Below are 17,790 nucleotides of genomic sequence, written 5' to 3'. Positions count from 1 at the left end.
TCCGTCATCGACGGCACGAAATCGAAATTAATTAACACCGGAGCCTCTTTTCGTATGAACTTTATTTACAAAGTCTTTATTAAAAATTTTAATTTTCACCACGACGTTATTTTTCGCGTTTCGCGGCAACGAAAAGGAAAGAGCTCTTTTTTTATTTACGCGTCCGTGATCATCGATTTTTTTTTTTTTTATGTAATAATTTTAACGCCGGATTTCACCGAGTTTTCTCGTCGTGTCGTTGAATTTCTGCAGGTATTCCAGCCCATTCACGCTTACCTTGCTTAACGTATTGCGCCAGCGAGCGCTGAAAAGCGGATGAACGAAGGGTGAAGGGCGGAAGGGCGCATTTGGCCCGGCGGGCCACCGTGAATTTCAATTTGCGAGTAGCGCGCGACAGGGACGACAAGCGGAATTACGAGAGCGAGCCATTACAGGCAATCGGTCTATCATGGGCGGCCCTTTGTGTGGCCGCGGAAGTTTACGATGGGACACGCGATTTTCTTGTTCGTTTCGGGCGCTAACGACTTAATGCGAAATAACAGCCGGAGTGTCGATATCCCAGGCGCTGACCACCGCCGCATAAATAATTTGCGAAGCGTCGCGTCGAAACGTCGATACACCATTGCGACATTTCGCGAAGTAATTGCAAAGAAGCAATTGCTCGAACGACTCTAATTGTCGGCAGCGGGATCGATTGCGCTCTTACGGAATTGATACGCGCCGCCTGGGAGAACGCCGCCCTCGTGACACTTTTTGCAAATGACAACGAGGCTTATTAAACGCCCCGGATGTAATAAGACACGTTCCACTTTCCGCTTTCAGTTGAAATAGACCGACAGACAGACCGAAGTAGAGGAGGTCATTGGTATTGCCTGCCGCGGTTTTGTAATCCTTTGTAAATTTTATTGAAAACTTAATTGGGAGATCAAATTTAATTTATGAAATTAATTTTGCACAATTTAAATTATGACAATTTTATTTTATTTTAAATTGTTAATTCAATTTCTTAACTTCTTAAAATAAAGTGTTGTTCTAAAATCAATTTTAGCATCGGTAACTTATTCAAGTCACTGTTAAAATATAGGATTAATTTTATGAACATCTCCGAATTTAAATTAAAAAAGTAAGATAAAAGAATTGATCAAGTCGACGTGCGAGACTCTGCCGAGCGAATCGTGAACGTTTTTCTGCTCGAAACAATTTTTGTTAATCGAGATATCATTGGCTACAATGCACTTTTTCGCGTTTACGTGCGCCGTATTGGAAAACGTCGAGGTCGCAAACGAGAAATCATTTTTCCCAATATGCATGGCCGGCGCGCCGAACGCGAAACTTTAAAAACTACGCTCTCGTAAATATTCATGACACGCGCGGAGTGTAATTACTTGTAATCGCGTGTCACATCGCGCAAATGGTTGTGCCGGGCCGCCATAAGAATTCCGCGTAATGTGTTAACGCGATAGCCGCCCTCCACGCGCGAGAATAACGAGAGCGCGAATGCGCGAACGCATTTTGGATAAATAATTTGTCTATAAATACGGCTGAAATCTTAATTATTATTATCACGAGAGCATTAAGCTAGATGATTTCAAGATTCTCTCCTCGGAGAATAAAATTTTAATTCACGAAGCGAGAGCGCACTTTCATATGTAATTCAATCTGATTGCGAACGTTGAACTTTCGACAATCTATAATCTACGCTAGATCTTAAAATAAAATTCGTCCCAATTTTAATATGTCGCTACGCGATTAATATCCCTTGTGCTCACCGAGGGGAAAAAAATTATGTTACGACAAAAATACTTTATTTAATTAATTTTACGTACTTAATAAATATATTTAATATTTTAAAAGAACTTTTAATGAAGTATTGATATTGCTTAAATAATTTCGCTTAAATAAAATAAATAATTCTCATCGAAAACTAAAACTTTGAGTAAATATATTAATTTAAAAAAAGTTTTCCTTCAGTGTCGCTTTAAATTATTTTCGAAACTCTATTGCGTCAACGCACCCGCCAACGCGTTATACATAATTTAATTTATTACAAAGAATTTCCCCGGGGATTCAATAATATTATTTATTACTTAAGATCAGCGCGGAGAGAGCCGCCCTTGAAAGCGTCAGGCAATCTTACGTCTCCACATATGTACATAAACGAAAAGTTACGGTGATAAATCTCAAAGTTTCGCGGGGAGGGACGCGTAAATTCCCGCGTTTCCAGCGAAACCTCGAAATGGGGTAATGCATGGCGTATACTTTCCCGAAGGGCCACTGTTTGCTGAAAGCCGCGCTTTCTTATTCCGCCGGTGTCGGCACATTAAATCGCGGGGGCTGCGTGCCGCCAAGCGCCCCGATAAACTCAGATTACATTTGACCGGCGCGTTGCCAGGCGGATAACGTCGTCGAACAGGGCCATCGAGGATGTTGTCTGACCATCAGACCCCCCCGTCGCGCTCGTGTCCCGTCTATATTAGAGCGACACGCGTCCTTCGGGTCCTCCGTGCATGGGAAAGCGCTCGGGTTGACCCCGATACCGCGTCATCCGAGTGACCTCGTGGTGCACGGATGGCGGAGTAATTATCGGCGGCTCTTAGGTCAGTAACTAACAAACTGCCTATCGCGCGGGTGTCACGGAAAATCCGATAGCCCTTTGCCGGGCATTCCGCTCCTCCCGCCCGCAATCTTTCCTGCCGCGGCCGCCGGCAATCAGGAGAATCGCGATAAAGTGGAGGCACGTAGTCGTCATTTCTTGGTGATATTCTTCGAGGCCGGTGGAGCATTCCCGATTAAAACCCTCCCGGAATTGTATCTAGAAACGACGATGTGTGAAAGAACAAAGGGACAATTCTTTTTCGAAATTTCGTCAGAGTCGCAGTTCTTTTTTTTTTTTTTTTTTTTGTATTTCCCAAACGCGACATAAATACTGATCGCGTTATACTTTCGTCAAGAAATTGGGAGAGGCGTTTGCGGCGAAAACAGATGAAACTTTCAACAAATTATCGACCGATGCTCTGTTAATTTACGGGAGGCATTTATCACGGTAGAAACGTGAAGCCGACGCGAGATTCGCGCTAGCGTTACCCATTATCGGCGCACGGAGAAATATTAGGACGAGGCGTCTGCTCGAAAGGAGATACACGCGAATACAATAAGTGCATTGATTGGTTTTTCAGAGCCGCGCGGAGTCGATCGGATTATATTCTCGCGGAAAGAAGCCGAGCTTTCGATTGGCCAACCCTTTCGCGGAATTCAAGACCCAATTTCATCGCGCTTGAAAATAAATCGCGCACCGCCGCTTTTAGATTTCGTTTTACTGCTCGCATTACTTTTGTTTCTCCCGGCCCATCGCCGCAATTGTTTGCTTTTAGCGCACTCCCTACGTGATCATTGCGCCAAATAAATACGGCGAACGTAAGGAGAAGGAGGCACGTTCCCAGTTCGCGTTTCGTGTCGACTCTCAAAGCCAACAGTCTTTACCCGCGGCGAACTTTTCTCGAACTACGTTGATAAATATTCGCCGAATAACGAGAATCCAACTTGCAGCGACAAACGAACTTGCAATCAGAGCGCCACATTGCGTCATTGTGTTGCATGCGAAATGGCATATCTCAATATTTGTCGTCTTATCGGAGCGCGTCGCGTGCGGGGTGGCGTTTCAATATTTACCGATTCCGAAAGGGCTTTTTTGCTTAAATCGGTGCGCAGTCCGGAGCCGCGGCATTGTTGGCAAATTGAAAGAGGCTAAATTACGCCGATTTACACCGACGCGACGCAACGCCCCGTCAAACGCGGGATGAAACAACGCGCGTTCGTGCAACATCACGACGGAATTACTTTTAAATCGGATATTAATTCGTTGTTAATATGTAATTATTGTTTATCCGCGGTGCGCGTGTTTCTGCGCATTGTTTCAATAGGGGGAAAATTGCCCTTCTGCGATCTTGCTCTCGCGCTGATAAATTCGTGCGTTAAACCGACGCCCTTTTTCCACCCCCTATCGCGCCACGGGGAGAGGGGGGGGTAGGGGCGATGCGTTAATCGTGCCGGCACACCGATCGCTCGCGCTTGTCCGCCTCGTTAATGCAAATCAAAATTGTCCCGGAAACGTCATTACGCGAGAGCGTTATCACGCAGCGTAACGCGTTTTTCGTCGCTTCAAACGCGCGCAGATTGCGCCGCGTTTAGAAGCCGCGGAAATATCCGCGACAGGTTGTAAATTACGCTTATCGCGCCGCGTCCGTTTTCGCGACGACAGGAGGTATCATCCCTCTTCTCCCAAGCTCTCGGTGCTCTATTTTCGGCGGCACCAGGGATGCAAAAAAAAAAAAATTTCACCGTCGAAAAAAAAAAGCCTTACCGAAATAGAGCGCGAAGGTTTCGAAAATGTGAAGCGATCAACGGGGAAGCCTTTATTCCGCCGGAAGTCGGACGGAGCTATCGCGATTGCGATAATCGGAAAATTGACTGTTCGCCGCGTCTTATCGCGAGTCTCTTATCGGTGACTGATCTTAAATAAATAGCCCTTCGCTGATGTTGTCACGTGCGATGTTGCATTTTGCCCGTTCACATTCGGCTGGACGTGTGAGCTGCGTGCCGTTACGCGCGACCGTGGCGTGTCGAAAATTTTTTCCACGCGACGCTTTACGACGAGCTTGCGTGCTGCTTCCGGGAGGTTCTCGAGCGCGACGTCACGGGGGAGGCGACGCGGGAACTCATCGTGACGCTATAAATCTCAGGTAAATCGACTCCTCTCGGCGGTTGCCGGGCATTACGGTGCACCCCGGGGCTCCCTGTCCGAGGTACTCACGTGACAACTTCCCAACCCATGTCTACGGCTTTACGTCGAACGCCGTATCTTCGCCATCGCGCGTTTACGAGCGTCGCTTCGATCCTCATCTCCCTTTTCCGAGGCCACGTCGTCTCCTCTTCCACCGCGAGCTCGCGCGTTACCCGCTGCTAGTTTATCGGTAATTGACCTTTGGGGATAGGGTTTAAAGGCGGGCTGGACCTCTTGAAGAAAGATTCGCCGCGGGAAAAAGAGACCGTGGAGGATCGTGCGTAAATTTGCCCTCGCCTCCTCTTTCCCCGCGAAATTGGATAGTGCCCTGAAGAACGTCCGTACGTGCTCGAGGACGCGAAGGCCGGCTGCAAAGTCGCAGGGCTCGTAGTACGTTTTACGCGTGGCACATCTTTTGTCGTCGAACCAACGCGAAATTATTTGTACATTGTCTTGTCAAAGCAAATTAAATTTTTATTTAAATCTAAATTTACTTTTATCAGCTAAAATTTATTTTATGAATTATTCAAAATCTCCCAGGTTAATTAATTTTTTATATTAAAATATTTTCTCATTTTCTGATAAGTGTTTTACAGCTATTTTAGTTCTAAAACTTTTTATTTTGTTTGGCACAAATTTAAAAAAGAAAAAAAACGTACAGGCAGAATTTAGACTCTAATAAACAAACATTCACGATATGTTGCGCGACGGGGAGAATTCTTGCAAATTTATTCAAGTTATTCGCTGATGAAAAACACGTTGTTATTTAACACTGATTGTAGTTGTCATGCGCAAATTGCTTCCATAACTCATCCTCTAACAAACGCGACGGTGATCGGACAAATATGCATTACGGAGGCAGTCGAAATAATTTTCCTTCTCGAATGTGAAAAGGATCAAACATACATGAAAGTTTAAAAAGAGCGATATAAAGGAGAATCAAAAATAAAAATGTTAGCATTCAAATAAAGCGGTCTAGACTACTTTCTATTTTAGAAAGACGTTAATCTCGTTTCTTTAATTGAATTTTCACAATTGTATTACTTATTATTGCAATAAATTAGTAGCGACAATGAAAGAGAGGTCATAAGAGGGAGCAAGAAGAAACGAATAGCCTTATTTGTAGTACGAGCATACTGCTCGATAAGCTTGAATACGATAGCGGTTCCCAACCAAGTGACAGCGAACGTCAGCTGCCACTCGTACGTGATGCGCCGAAATTAAATCAGCGAACGTTGCATATACTCGCGAGCGGTGTATCGTTTTCTCTCCGTTTCTCCCTCACGAAAGACCTCGTATCCTCTCCTATCTCCGGTACTTCGTGCGGGCTTTAACGCGAGTTTTTAGTTTAACTAGCCCTTCGGGCTGCATTTTTCAGATACGTAATACGCTGCCGTTTGAGAGTGCGCACGCGGGCGGTGCCTCTTTTCAACGCATACATATTCATATATCTTTTTCAATTGCAGAGAAAAAGGGTGGGAGGGAGGGAGACGGACGACTGTCCTTTATTCCGCAATTTTTGCAAAATATTTGCCCGCATATTTAATTCGCGTGCGCCGCCGACGCCGCCGCGGCGGCCCTTTGAAAATGCTCCATCCCACTTAATACGGCTTTGAATTCTTTAATTCGTCGGAAGAGCTCCGAGGAAACGTCGTTCATTAAGCGCGGGTAGTACGGGGCTGTTTAACGCTGTTTCTGCGGTAATCACAAGCAGCTGAGGCTAGTTCTACATCAGTCGCGAGTCGTGGCTGGTTGCTTGCGATTAATGTATTAGAACGAGCCTAACAAGCGCCGAACTTGACGTATAAATTCCACACTGTCTACCTGCTTACGATTAAAATTAAATTGCTCGAAAATTCGTTTTATTGATACGATCCGGTCGCGGCGGGGATGATTTGCAGCCTCAAGCAGCCGGTTGAGAACTCGAAGGTCCGACTCGCAGTCGTCGCTGCGAACGCGGATGCAAATGGAACATCGCGTGTTGCATTTATTAGCGCGAGGCTGTTCGACGGCTAACGAGCTGGAACTCTCGTTTATTTTCTCGCTCCCGGCGAGGGGGTGCTTCCCGACTCGTAATGGATACCTCGCGAGCACCGGGACGCCGTCCCCGTATTTCTCACCTGACTCGCTACATTCTTTTGTGCAGGGCTCTGCCCGATTCTCGCCCGCGTTTTTCTTTGATCGCTCACTCGCGCCGTGTTCATTATTCGACCCACGGGAGTGCAATAAAATCATTTTTTTCTCCGTGCACTTACGTCTCTCCTCCGCCATTCTTACGAGATGCTTTCGAAACGATCGAACGGTAAAAGTTTAAACAAATTTTCTTGAATAATAGAGAACGCGAAAGATTGTAGTGTTTAATAATTGAGGATAATTCAATATTAACAATGTCAAATTGATAGGTTTTAAAAGTAAGGTTTTAATTTTGGAATAATTAAAATCTCATTAAAAATTTATGCTCAGCTTTAAAAATAAATTCCCTGGTTTCAGTTTTGAAACGTCGAACGATTTGACGTGTCAACCGATTAAATATAAGTATGAATTTAAATAAGTGACGCGGAAATAGATTATTTAATTGTTTAAACTATATTTTTAATTATATAAAATTATATTTCAATATCAATACATATGTACATTTTATATAAAATGGCAAATAAAAATTTTAGGGTTTTTCTTATTATTAGAGATAATATATATATATATATATATATATATATATATATATATATATATATATATTTATAATTATATTATAAACCTTAATAAATAAAAAACTCGATAAGTGGAATAAAATTTTATTTCCGAATAATTTATGCAAGATTCGTCAAGAGAATTTATTATGGCAGAGCTGCAACGAAAAAACGCTGTCTTATCTCAATCTTCATTAAAGATTCGAGATACCGAATTAATCGATACGGATCTGTCGCTGGGATTCAAATTGGTTGCATTCACCATGCCACTGAAGCGCGCTTGGTGGTAACGATGAGCGGAATAAATTGATGCCGCTTGACGGCGGGAAAGAAAACGCAAACGGGCGATCGCGTGTGTACAGTCCTCGCCGACGGGCGGGTTTGTGCTTCGCGCTTAATAGGCTAAAGTTCTGGCTCATTTTCCGCCCTTGCAAGAAATCGCGCAGAGTCGTAATAACGCCCGGGCCACTATCTATCTTGGGCACAATCGGCCCCCTCCCTTCCCACCGTGCCGCTTTGCGCTGGCAAGCCCTTTTAATCAGCAATCTTGTCGACCCGCCCCCTCGCTGTTTATACATTCCTCCGCCGAATTCCTGGAGAGCTTTTTCCCCGTCTTTTTACGGGGATACGTGCTCGTTATGCTGGCGTGTCGCCAATCACGTATGTACATAACGCTCCTAGCGTTAACGGATCCGTGACCGCGGATGCGAGGCAGGCTTCTTTTGAATTTTCCGATGAGGTGCTGGCGGGACTTTAAGAGGAAATACTACGGGACAATCCAATATTGACGCACATCGGTGCGCAGATGCAACGAAAATACTGCCAAAGATGCTCATGAAAATCTAATATTAACAAGAGAATGCGTTCGTAAACTAGACAAAGAAATAAATATAAGGTATTATATACAAGGAAAAATGCGCGCGGATAAATCATTCTTCTACGATTCTTAGGATTTTTTTGTTTTTTTTTTCAACGTGTGCAGGTAGCGCGCTTTTGTCGCCTTCCGCGAGAACCGCTCTTATCTTTCCCCTTCGATCGCGATTAAAAACTACAATAACTTGTACCGCACGGCGGCGTCATGTCTAGTTCACGAATCATTAACCTTTCTCGGATCCATAAATCTTGTTAAGTTTTTAATGGGCGCATGGTTCAAACGAGTTTATGCAAAAACCTCCATAGAGTCGGGCGATTTATAAGAAGTCGATTCCCATCGTGCGCCGCCGTCGCTCCTCGAAACGATCAATTAAAACACATTTTTTACACTCGATGAGCAAGAAAAAGTCTCGTAAAAAATCGAATGTTTTTACACGTCCGCGAGGGACGCGCGGGAGAAACGATATGCCGGCCATCTTCGTGAAGCCTTCCGCTGAATTAAATGCAATTATATCCTCTTGAAAATAAGCAAACGCGCGCGGGGTTTCTTTTTGAATAAAATCCCCGGGAAAAAAAAACCACGCCGCTGGCGCGCCGCGGTGAACGCAAAAGTCGTCGGGAAGTTTTAGTTGGCCCTGAGCGACGAAATATCTCGGGCGCAATTACCTTCGGCGCGTATATAGGTCCGCTGCGGCGGCGGCAGCGCCGAGATGCGCTCCTGAAACGTTTTGCAGGTAAATGCGGTCTCTAAGCGGCCGTGTCGGGAAATACGTTCGACGGCGGGCGGGGCGTGCGAGGGTGAGACGACCGGAAATGTGGTACGCGAAAGCACGAAACGCGCGCGTGACAAGAAACTGCGCCACTCTCGCTGCATGTCGTGCATCCTCGCCGCGCGGCGAAACCGAGTAGCAGTACCGCAGAAAATTCCTCGATATCGATCGGGTTGCGAGAGAACGAGAGAGTAAGAGAGAGATAGAAAGATAGAGAAGAAGAGAGAGAGAGAGAGAGAAAGAGAGAGCGGACGAACGAATGTACGCGTGTTCGCCCTCCGGATCCACTCGGCGCAGCTTTAATTAAGTTAAATTGCGCCGCATTCCTGAGAAGCGGCCGTCCTTGCGATCTCGGATCAAGATTCCGTCGATTTACGCGTCATTTCTTTCGCAAGGGACTTCGCGCGTCTTTAGGCGGCCGTGTGAAAAGTCGCGACACGCGAGGGTCTCCCCGGGGAAATTACTAAATTTCACAGTCCTAAAGACGAGCGGGAGATATTTCCGACCCCCAAACAGTTTTGAGAAAGGTGCGCGTACAAGAGGGCAAAATCTTAACGGAGCTTTCGAGTCGAAGGGTTATTCTGTACTTGAACACTTTATTAAAAGTAAAATTATTATCATTATTTATTAAATACTAGAAGAAACCATCCGCGCTGTTTATGTATATGTCTACAATTTAATTTTTTTATTTTTTTATTGCAGATACATCAAAACTCCGCTGCTGCGCGTCTTTCAAGGTTAGTTGCATGGTTCTTTTTTTTAGTAAGTAAGCAATTCGGGTGGGAATTATATACATAAAAAAAAAAATTAATAATTTTAGAAAAATTAATTTAATACAATAAAATAACACAATCTCAGCTATTATACGCGCGCAAAAAGAAATAAAATATAAAATTAAAAGAATATTATTTGAAAACATTTAAAATGTTTATTTAGAAATCTTAATTTAATTTATATGTAATATATAAATTTATTTATACAGCTCTATTCTTCTCTGGATCTTTATTTAAATGAAACGAGAGTTTTGCTTAGATAAAAATCTCAAGGAGAAATTAAAGCGCCGCATGCCGTAATTATAATGAATACGAACTGCAGCCAGTTCGTCGGCCGTTTCAAGAGTGCTGTAAAGTAATCGGGAAAGATTTTTTTTTTACATACGATTTTACCAAACGGGAATGTCGTAGAGCCGCGCGCAAAAGTGTAGAGTGAATAATTAATTATTATTGTACACGATGCGATCGCAGTTGTCTTGGTGAGTAGAAGATAAAAGACGATAGAGATATTTCAGCCGGTCGCGGCACGAATAATTAGCGTCGGAAAATAATAACCAAGCGCTTTTTTATTTTCCTACTTTCATCAAACGTTTACAAAATACATATAACAATCGGCGAATCATAAAAGGCGAGCAATCCGATGAATTGGAAATCGAATAACGCGTATCGCGCGTAATAATTGCATTCATTTCAAGTGACGTAAAAAAAAAAAAAAAAAAAAAAAAAACGGAGTACATGAATAATGTACGACAGACGGGGGAAAAAATAGACGAATTGAAGTCGAGCTGAATGGGAAAATTCGTCCGGCGAAATTGGATTAATCTCGAAAATTAGGAATCAATCGTGAGTGTCTTGTAACATATTCTCTTTCGCTCTGCTTGCCGATCCTTTTAGTCTGCGGGTCCGATTTGTAATTATAGTCACTCCGCATTTAGCACAAACATTATTTAAACTCGTATGTGTTCCCGATTCGTCCGCGTACGTCTTGAAAAGTAGAAATGCCGAAAACTGTCGGAAAGAAAGAGAACTTCGCGAAACGAGGACACGAGTGGCAAAATCTTTAAAATCATGAGGTGCAAGGAAAGGGGTGAGGTGTCGGGTGCGTGCGGATAATCTACGGTATCGATAACAGCGGGTTAGCGAACGCGCAATAAATCCGCGACAGCGGCCGGTCGAAGGAAGTCGGCCGGCGTACACGCCATGAAACAATCGTCGTGATTAGAGCGTTTCGTGCTCCGGTCGTTCCACAGCGGTGGTGTCGAAGAAGCTGAATGAATGGCGCCGAGACAAAGAGTGCTGGCGGAATCGCGACGCACTCGTTCGTTACCCGCGTTAACCCTTTTCATCCCTCAACGTTCCGTGCTCCGTGAAAACACCGCCCCTTCCAGGTCGACAACTTTCGCACACACCGGACCTTTTGCATGTATGGGATTTTTTTGGAAGAGGAACGTTTCAAAAGCGAGTTTTAATTGACGCAAAGAAGAGAATAGGGAAAGTTGCGTTTTGCACATTAATTAAAATTTGCTCCTTTTAGTTTGGGAAACGAAAACTCCGGAGTTACGTGCCAACGATTTCTCATGTGATTTTTTTTTCGTCTTTTTTTTTTCTTTTTTTTTAATGTTATACGAACTTCCACGTTATTGAGTCTGATTGCTCGTGCGAAAGCACGCAACGAGTGCCTCTAATATTTTTTTTTTTTTTACCGGCCGCGGAAGTATCCGCGATCGAATTAAGGAGCTGCGACGTGTACCACGGCGCACTGATACCGCGATATCTCGATGGAATAAAGGAGACTCATTCGAGCGGATTTTACGTCCATTGTTACCGCTGATGAATCGGGAGACCGACGGGGGCATTGCGCCGAGAAAAAGAGAGACGGAGAGCGTATTTATATCGCGGATACCTGGTGTCGGCGCGTCGTAAAAAAATGTACGGACAGCACGCCAATAAAACGTGATTGATACTGTGCGAAGTTCGCGAGCACCGAAACGGCCGATGCATATTAAGGCCGCGACGCGAGCTCGTGTCAAACATCGCAGTCACCCGTGGAAAAAAAAGCGTGTTGCGTTTCGTTAAGCCAGGTGCATGAAGAGCTAGAGGTGTGGCGAATAAAAGTACTCGTATAAAAAAAAGGAAAAAAAAAGAAGAAAAATAAATAAAATAAAATTTTAGGTGTCGCAATTAAAATTTATTTCATTTTATTTTATTACAATATAATATTTTTTTATTATTATATTATTTTATTTTATTTTTTATTATTATACATTACATTATTATATTTTATTATATTAATTTTTGTACTTGCTGGAATGTAATTGTTGCCACGCGCGCGAACGTCATCGTTCGCCCGAAAATTTCGACGGCAACGGCCGTCGCCTCTTGCTGATCGTGCTGTTTAGCGGTCGCCACCGGGCGTTACGGGCTGTTTTAGATATTACGGTAACTAGCGCGCGGCACGGATAATGGGAAATAATTTGATCAACGCCAGCTTTGCCGACTGGCACCGGAATCTCGTTATGCCCGTTATCGCGCACGCGGATGACAAATGTCACCGGGCGCATGAATTTTTTGACGGCTGTAAAGCAGATCCTTCTTCGCTTATGGACACACACCACCTTCGCAATTTAGTGTATACCAATAATTTATACGTGTCGCGAGCACATTTTTCCGCGCTCACCGTTATGCGAAAGTCGCGCATACTGCCCCGAGATTGAGAGAAGCTTCCGAAACGCGCGGGAAATATCGAGCCGCAATTTGCGAAAGAGATTTTGAAGCGCGACACGCTTCGTTACCGCATTCATTGCCGGCAGTAATCGTTACCCGAGGGGCGCGGGGGCAGGGAAACGGCTGTTTAAATATAATAAACGGCCGTAAGCTCCCCCGCGCTTTCGGGGTCGCTTCTTATGGCCTCGTAGGAAATTGCGCGGTCGTGTGGAAAATGGTGCGTAAAATCCACGGAATGTTGATATGAATCGATTAGTGACGGCGCAATAAGCTCCCAACCGGCGGGGAAAAGAAAAGGAGAGAGAGAGAGAGAGAGGAAAAAAAAAGAAGTCGGCGCGGAAGAAGGCGCGTGCACTGCCGGGGCGATCGTTATCGCGGATCGTTATCACACGTCAGCCCGTAAAGGAAGAAAAAGGGGGCACGGGGGGCGCATTAGCATTCGCGGAATCATGTCGATGCATTAGGGAAGTAAATGTCCTCTCGCGCACCGTCGGTCGTCTTAATTTGAGGACCGCGGAAGATTTATTTCCCGGCCTGACTCACCTTCTTTCTTTTCGTCCCTCTGATGCCCCCTCTTTTCTCTCCCGCGGTGGAGAGCCGACCGCGACTCACTTCGCCAGTGCCTTCCCGGTCGTAATGCACTATTGTTCGATGTATAATCCCACGATGCATATTCATGACGCAGAAATGCCGCGGCCCCGCGTGCCATTAACACTTTTGCGGTCGACGCGGCACTTCGGAACGAATCGCGCATTTGTTCCGCGATCCGCTGGGCGAATTTCCCTTTGACGCGTTCCATTTGGCGATCGTTATTACACGACGTGGCAATATTCTTTTTTTCTCTATTTTTTTTTCTTCTTTTTTTGTCCTTATTTTATACATCGGTCGTTATTATAGCAGTAATCGGCTTAGCCGGGGGTGAATCCGCGTTGAATTATTTACGGGTGTACGAAGCTCACGAAAGCGCCGGAGGCCGCGAAAGGTCAGCGGAGACGAGCTTAAGGATGCAATTAAAGATCGATTGTTACTGCGAGCAACGATATTGCGCTGCCACGAATCGGAGTCCCCGGGTTCTTTGCCCTGGTGAATTTATTCCGTGGTCGGTGTCGCGACAGCTGTATGCTCGGAATTTATGCGAATCCGACACGGATGTGCGCTGCCGGTGGGATGTGTGCTTTCAGACCGCGCGTTTGACCGTGCGCGGCGGCCGGGCGATAATTAATGGTCATTTTTAAGGCGTTATAAAACGCGTCAAAGAGTCGGCTGGACTTCCCGCCGTGATTTACGACGCGCGAAACGAGTCTCCCGAGATGATAGCTCTTAACGCTTTTCCGTGTGACCGGGCGACGTTATCCCTCGCCAACTCCCCGAGTCTGCCGCGAAAAACAGTTCGGAGTTGAGGAAGAAAAAGCGAGGTCCGTTCCTTCCTACCTCGATTTCTTTCGATACCGGGAGTGCAATCTCGCTCTGCAATAAATAATAACTCGACTGCTACGTCCTTACCGATGGGCGGATTAACTGCCGAAGTTACAAGAGGAAACAAACCTTTTTAATAAAGCAGATCGATATCGCCGCTGGAAAATGTATCGCGGAAGGGCTCGGCGGACGGCACTTTTCCGTTTACCCGATCGAATCTAAGCGCGATTAATATTTAACGTGTTTTTAATTCACCCGGGGAGTTACAGTTAAACAACGAAATTGTTATTACAATTGAATCAGCTCTTGGAGATTGTTAATAACGTCAAGTATGAGCGAGCACATCTTCCGTTCACGATCGACGGAAAATATATTAAATACGCTTTTGTCTTCCCGTCGGTTTTTCATATAGAAATATGTTGGTAATGCATTTGCGCGGTTTATCGGCAAACGCCCGCGACAACAATAATATTTCAGCTTCGCGAAGGAAGTCACGGCGTCTATCGATATTCCTTACCGGTTATCCATCAAATCCCGTCCCATCAATATTCCGCATGGAGAGTCCTAGATCCGCGCTGACCTTAATTTTAATAGCGGAGTCTTTAATCAAGTTGCGGTCGATTTTTCATTAACTAAAACGTGGCGGCGGCCGCGCGGCCCAAAGTTGCCGGGAATTAAAAACGGAAGATTTCCCGCGAAGTCTCTAACGAAGAGTATAACTAAAAGAGAGATAAAGAAAGAGAGAGAAAAGAGGGGAAATAATAAAAAATAAAAGAAAGGGAGGAAACTTTATTATCCGGCATTAACGTCAAAGATCTTGACGTGTTTCCCCGCATCGCATTGAGTTTCGCAAGGAGCGACGACGACGCCTGACAGCTTCTCCCCTCGGCGAGATATCCGCCCCGGAAACGGTAGACCAGAGCGAAACGCGCGCGGCATTCGACTATTTCGATATTTTTCAGGCACTCCGAGGAGCCGCGCTTATCACTTATAAGTCCGGGCGCGTCGTCCTCCTCGCGGATTTGCGCGGCGTATACGTGAGGGCGCATACCGAGGGAACGAAAGCCTGCATGACAGCGACACATCTCGGCTGTTAAAAGTTGCATACGAAAACGGACAATATTGGCAGGGAAGCGCTACGGTATGGACGTAGATAGAGGCAAATAAGATTTACGTCGCATTCCATCTATCATCGCGCGCAGCTTTCTCATCGTATTCTCTCGTTCTCTCATGTTTTCTCTTTCGTTCTCTCCCGCGTTCTCACCACTTCCGCATCAAACATTAACGAGATTGAGAGTGTCGTGTATCCGTCGTTAATCTAAAACTCGGTTTAATCACAAGAATCGAGTTTCCGCGCCGGCGGAATCTCCGCCCGAGCGGACGCCAATGTAATGCGGAATAATATAATAATTCGAAAAATGTTCTTTAGTTCCCGAGTGCTATTTTGCGCCGCGTGAGATGAAATAATCTCTAAAACGTCTCTCCGGAAACAAAAGCGACGTCTGTTGGCCCGACGGGCGCAAACGGATTACCGAGAGAACGCTGACGCTCCGCGAGCGATAAGTATCGTTCGAAAAGACCCACCGAAGTCCATGATATTATAGCGATGTGGTACCGAATTTCAAACCGACTGCGTTTTAAACGCGAGATATCTGCGAAAATAAATTAACGTTTTAGAAAAAGCTAACAGGAACATTGAATTCGTCGATGCAGTTTTCCTTTCTTTTTTTCTTTTTTTTTTTTCTCTTTTTATTTTTCGATTAATCTCTCAACTTCTCAGAGATTATATAGTCTAATTTTCGCTGGGATTAAAAATACGTTGTGGCTAAATTTATTCCGCGAAAGTTTCGCGGTGGGCGTTTAATCGTCGCCTGTACCTCGCAATTTCGTGGAAATAGGATCGCGTATTTACCTCTGATCGTTTGTAAAAAAATACGAACAAGCGTCAGTCCGTCGCGAACGCGAAGAGAGGTACAAAAAAATAAAGCGACACTCGACTTCTCCCCTTTCGATAACTCCTATTTCTTTTGTGCGTTACAATATCAGTTTTATAGAGCGGTATTTCGTTAAAAAATTTTTAATCCATTCGCGCGCGACGTGCATTTTCCATCGAACCCAACACGTCAACCTGCCACCGCACGAGTCCCTTGATGACGGCGGAAGCGATGCTTCTGGAAAAAAAACTGCAGTATCGTTGACTCTTCCTCGAAAAGCGGCTTAATTTGCATCGCACTCGTCTGCATCAAATCGTCATATCTACAGCTTTATTTATAGCTTTATTTATAACAATATTTTACGTAAAAACACACGCCCATGTTACACTGCGCACAACAAAAGCACGCGTTGCATAATTTAATCTCCGACGTGTATATATCTCTGTCAGTACTTAAATTATTTTATTATTATAATTTTTGTATGCGGATATTGCTAAAAAAAAAAATTAAGCGTTGTGTTCTTTTGTTGGATTATACATCGAAGCGAACAAACTTTGGATCTTGTCGCGTATATTCGGCGATATAAAAAAAAATTTTTTTAATATTTTAAACACATAAATTAGCGTGCAATTTAATTCGCCCATGTCCTACGTCAGAAATAAACCGTGCGATTTTTAGCTATTTATTTATCGGCAATATAGAAAGCACTACTACACCGCGAATTGTTTCATCGCGCGAGAAAAACTATCTTGTCGCGAACGACACGCGGGGAAAAAAAATACTCAATTTAATTTCTAACGTCATAATTTAACGGGACTTTTGCGAGAAGAAACGGCGGCTGCGAATTATCGAAAAACATCGTTCGCGATAACTGCAGCGGCAAGTTAATGCACCATCAATATACCCCGAGCACCGGAAATAGCGACGCATTTATTTTGTATTTTGTTCGACGTTTTCCGACAATTAAAATTGATAGATATCACAACGCCGGAATATTATTAACGCGACGCCACTCCGAATTCGCCCGAGTTCTATTTCGCCGCGATGTTTCTTTTCCTTCGTTTTCTTATATATATATAATATCATATATAATATTATGACATAATATATATCGGAAGCTCACTTGACGACATGTGTATGATGGCTGCGCGCATTGGGCGTTACAAAAATTGATATATTTTTTCTTTTTTTTACAAGTTCCGCGTCGTAATGCTAAAACCTTGGCGAGACATAACGTTTAATAATCCTGCCCGATTCGTGTAACTTTTGTGCTAGCGCAGTATCCGAGTACTTGACTCTTTGAAATCGCACAGGAGCATAGTAAAAAATAAGCGTCCGAACAGCCAGAATAAAAGCGAGTACACGGTTCGATTAACGCACGCTTAGGATGCATTTTAAACTTTCCGTTCGCGTTTTTGTGAGCGTGCCAAGTTCGCGGAGTTCTCGGTCACCGCGTTGCTCGCAATTTTGTTTTGTAATCCTCGCGCGCATAATTGCTCCTTCTAATCCGACGGGCAAATCGCCACGACGAAATTTAGGAAGAAGCTGCCGCGAAACGAAGAGAGAGAGAGAGAAAGAGAGAGAGAGAGAAAGAGCCCGTCGACGGAAACGCCGATTAATTGTACAAAGCTCGGGCAAAAGCACGTATCGTCGAGTTCTGGCAGACGCGGCCGCAACTCTGCTCGCGCATTAGAGCTTGTAACGAGATGAAAGCGAGGCCGACGCGTCTGGCACATCGGTCGATGTTCAGGAGTTATCTCCCGCCGCCCCGCTTCCTTTCCCGAGCGTAAAATTTATGGCGCGTAATATCATTACGCCGAATCGCCCGCG

At 44.6% G+C, this 17,790-nt stretch overlaps 1 protein-coding gene and 1 long non-coding RNA gene across 3 annotated transcripts in view; one reads left to right on the top strand and one right to left on the bottom strand.

Moving 5' to 3' along the window:
• Positions 1-17,790, top strand: part of LOC139104993 (uncharacterized) — a 130,383-nt gene that overhangs the window by 71,455 nt on the left and 41,138 nt on the right. Inside the window, exon 7 of the long non-coding RNA XR_011546110.1 lies at positions 9,816-9,850. This is a non-coding gene — a long non-coding RNA (uncharacterized lncRNA). The remainder of the gene's footprint in view (positions 1-9,815; positions 9,851-17,790) is intronic.
• The window catches only part of LOC139104815 (cyclic GMP-AMP phosphodiesterase SMPDL3A), a 39,811-nt gene that overhangs the window by 18,827 nt on the left and 3,194 nt on the right, over positions 1-17,790 (bottom strand). The gene's annotated exons all lie outside the window — the stretch shown is intronic.

The sequence above is a fragment of the Cardiocondyla obscurior genome, linkage group LG01, assembly GCF_019399895.1.
Source record: "Cardiocondyla obscurior isolate alpha-2009 linkage group LG01, Cobs3.1, whole genome shotgun sequence".
In the NCBI taxonomy this organism is placed as follows: Eukaryota; Metazoa; Arthropoda; class Insecta; order Hymenoptera; family Formicidae; genus Cardiocondyla; species Cardiocondyla obscurior.
This window is presented reverse-complemented; position numbering and strand designations above follow the sequence as displayed.